The sequence below is a fragment of the Arvicanthis niloticus genome, chromosome 26, assembly GCF_011762505.2.
Source record: "Arvicanthis niloticus isolate mArvNil1 chromosome 26, mArvNil1.pat.X, whole genome shotgun sequence".
NCBI classification, from domain to species: Eukaryota; Metazoa; Chordata; class Mammalia; order Rodentia; family Muridae; genus Arvicanthis; species Arvicanthis niloticus.
The window spans coordinates 19595152-19598877 of NC_133434.1; the positions used below are offsets into that span (position 1 = coordinate 19595152).

Here is a 3726-nt window from a genome sequence, read left to right on the forward strand (position 1 = left end):
GTGCACATGTGTACATTTATACATGTATACCTGTATGTGTGTATGTACATGTGTACATGTGTACATGTATATGTATAAGTGTGTACATGTGTATGTGTGTGTACAGGTATACATATATATGTGTACATGTGCGTGTATGCATGTCTGTGTGTGTACATAACACACCATTTTATTTGTTGATGCCTTCCTTGTCAGAGTACGAAGTGTGCTTGTTGCTCCTGGGCTCTCTCAGCTGTATCTCTGTGCGGGAGCATTTGTGACTGTATTAAGCTAATCATGAGCTCAGACCCATCTCTCTAATTTGTGAGCATATGCACAATTCTCATCTCCTTCATAGTTACTCACCTGTAAACTCCAACACACAGTGAGAACAATAGTTTCTGTATCTATCATCTGCTTACTTAATTGTTCATTTTGTGCATACATATATAGTGGTTTCAAACTTGCCAACCCATAATTCTATGGGAAACATCTCTGTCAATCAAAATGCTGTAGCATCCTTTTACATTAGTTTCACATAGGCCATGGCTTGCTTTCTGTAGCTGTTTTCAGTAAGGTTGCTTCATACTTGCTGTTAGAATGTTTTGTTATATAGTATGAATTCTCTTGATGTCCTGAATGACTTTGTAAAAATCTGCATACATTATGGTTGTTTTTATGCTATGAAGTTCTCTGGAGTTTTATAAAAGCATAACATCGTGTGTTTATAATTTTATTATCAGAATATTTATACTTCCCTAAAATCTTCCCCTGTACTCTACCTGTTCAGCCTGCAAACATTCCCATAACTCTTTGGCAACTAGTAGCATATATATATATATATATATTATATATATGTATATATATATATATATACACTTTATTATTTATTTTTTTTTTGGTGGGTGCAGCGAGCATTTATTGATGGTATTTCAGAGAGTAGGGAGGGCTCCCTAGGCCCCTCCTGTTGTTGTGGGGTCTGGGAAGGAGATGCTCAGTGTGGGGGACAGGGACTCCTCAGCAAGGGCCTCTCTCTTGCTCTCAGTGTCCTTGCTGGGGTGGGCGGTCCAGGGTTTCTTACTCCTTGGAGGCCATGTAGGCCATGAGGTCCACAACCCTGTTGCTGTAGCTGTATTCATTGTCATACCAGGAAATAAGCTTTACAAAGTGGTCATTGAGAGCAATGCCAGCCCCAGCATCAAAGGTGGAAGAGTGGGAGTTGCTGTTGAAGTCACAGGAGACAACCTGGTCCTCAGTGTAGCCCAGGATGCCCTTCAGTGGGCCCTCAGATGCCTGCTTCACCACCTTCTTGATATCATCATACTTGGCAGGTTTCTCTAGGCGGCATGTCAGATCCACAACGGACACATTGGGGGTAGGAACACGGAAGGCCATGCCAGTGAGCTTCCCATTCAGCTCTGGGATGACCTTGCCCACAGCCTTGGCAGCACCAGTGGATGCAGGGATGATGTTCTGGGCAGCCCCACGGCCATCACGCCACAGCTTTCCAGAGGGGCCATCCACAGTCTTCTGAGTGGCAGTGATGGCATGGACTGTGGTCATGAGCCCTTCCACGATGCCAAAGTTGTCATGGATGACCTTGGCCAGGGGGGCTAAGCAGTTGGTGGTGCAGGATGCATTGCTGACGATCTTGAGTGACTTGTCGTATTTCTCATGATTCACACCCATCACGAACATGGGGGCATCAGCAGAAGGGGCGGAGATGATGACCCTTTTGGCCCCACCCTTCAGGTGGGCCCCGGCCTTCTCCATGGTGGTGAAGACACCAGTGGACTCCACGACGTACTCAGCACCAGCATCACCCCATTTGATGTTAGCGGGATCTCGCTCCTGGAAGATGGTGATTGGCTGCCCGTTGATGACAAGCTTCCCATTCTCAGCCTTGACTGTGCCATTGAACTTGCCGTGGGTGGAGTCATACTGGAACATGTAGACCATGTAGTTGAGGTCAATGAAGGGATCGTTGATGGCAACAATCTCCACTTTGCAACTTGCAGAGCAGAAGGCAGCCCTGGTAACTAGGCGCCCAATACGGCCAAATCCGTTCACACCGACCTTCACCATTTTGTCTACGGGACGAGGCTGGCACTGCACAAGAAGATGCGGCGGTCTCCGGAACAGGGAGGAGCAGAGAGCCTATATATACACTTTAAATTTTACTTTTAATTATGTGTATGTGTCTGTGTGGGAATTTGTACACACACTAAAAGGAGGCACTGGATTCTTTGTAGCTGGAGTTATGAATGGTTATGCACCACCCAACATGGGTACTTGGAAATGAATGAGAAATGTATGTATGCATGTTTGTGTGTGTACATAATGCACCATTTTATTTGTTGATGTCCTCCTTGTCAGAGTACCAAGTGTGCTTGTTGCTCCTGGCCTCTCTCAGGTGTATCTCTCTGCATGAGCATTTGTGACTGTATTAAGCATATGTATGTATGTATGTATGTATATACATGTGTGTCTGTGTGTGTGTGTGTGTGTGTGTGTGTGTGTGTGTGCGCGTGTGTATGGAGGACTTTTCAGACTGGCTCCCTTGCTGGGAGCATGCATTCATGAGCTGTTCATGTCATTTTGTTTTTGACATCACAGTTCTTTTTGTTGTGGGATTAGATTCTATTCTATGGAATTTTCAGTTTATTTATTCAACCATTAAAAGATATCTTGATTTCTTCTCGGTCTTTTTGGGAATTATAAATAGGACAGTTATAAACATTTGTGTTGTGGTTTTTATGTGAATATATTTTGAACCCACTTAGATAAACATAGAGGATTGTATAAGACTCTATTTGGTATTTTCACAAACCCAAACTATCTTCCACCATGGCATTCCTACCAACATTGAAATAAGAGCTATTTCACATCCTTGCCAGCAACTTGTTAGTTCCTGTGTAATATTTTAGCCATTCCTGTATATGGTGTTTGCAAATAATGATGAGTAATATCTCATATGCTATATATATATATATATATATATATATATATATATATATATATATTCTTCTATAATGTATCTGTTAAAAATCTTGTCCATTTAAGTTAGAATATATTCTTATTACTGAATATAGAAGTTCTTCAACTATTTTGAACACAACTTCTTTAGCATATGTGTATTTTAAAAAGATCTTCACCCGGTGTATGGTCATTCTTTAATTTCCCAACAGTATTATTTTCACTAGAAGAAGTTTTTACTTTCACTAAATTCCAACTTATTTATTTTTCCATGAATTTTACTTTTGATGTATCTAAAAACCCATGATCAAATCCAAGATTATCAGATTTTTAGCTTATTTTTCTTTCTAGACTATCTAAAGATTTGTATTTTAAATTTAGTTCTATGAACTAATTTGAGTTAATTTATTTTTATATTTTGTTAAATTATTTTATTTATTTAAATTATAAATGTTGCCCCTCCAAGTCCCCCTTCAGAGTTCTTCACCCCTCCCCTTTGGCTCTAAGAGGGTATTTCCCCTTTTTGGGGGCATTATGTCTCTACAGTGAGACCAGACAAGACAGTCCTCTGCTACATATGTGCTGGGGGGCCACAGACTAGCCCATGCATGCTCTTTGGTTGATGGCCTAGTCTCTGTGAGTTCCCTGGGTCCTGGTTAGTTGACACTGTTGTTCTTCCTATGGAGTTGCCATTCCCTTTAGCTCCTTCAGTCCTACCTCTAACTCTTTCATATGGGTCCCTTACCTCAGTCCAATGGTTAACTGTAAGTA

The 3726-nt window shown here is 41.3% G+C and overlaps 1 pseudogene; it reads right to left on the reverse strand.

The window, feature by feature from the left end:
• Positions 1-890: 890 nt before the first annotated feature.
• On the reverse strand, positions 891-2112 carry LOC143439197 (glyceraldehyde-3-phosphate dehydrogenase pseudogene; annotated as a pseudogene).
• Positions 2113-3726: the final 1614 nt, after the last annotated feature.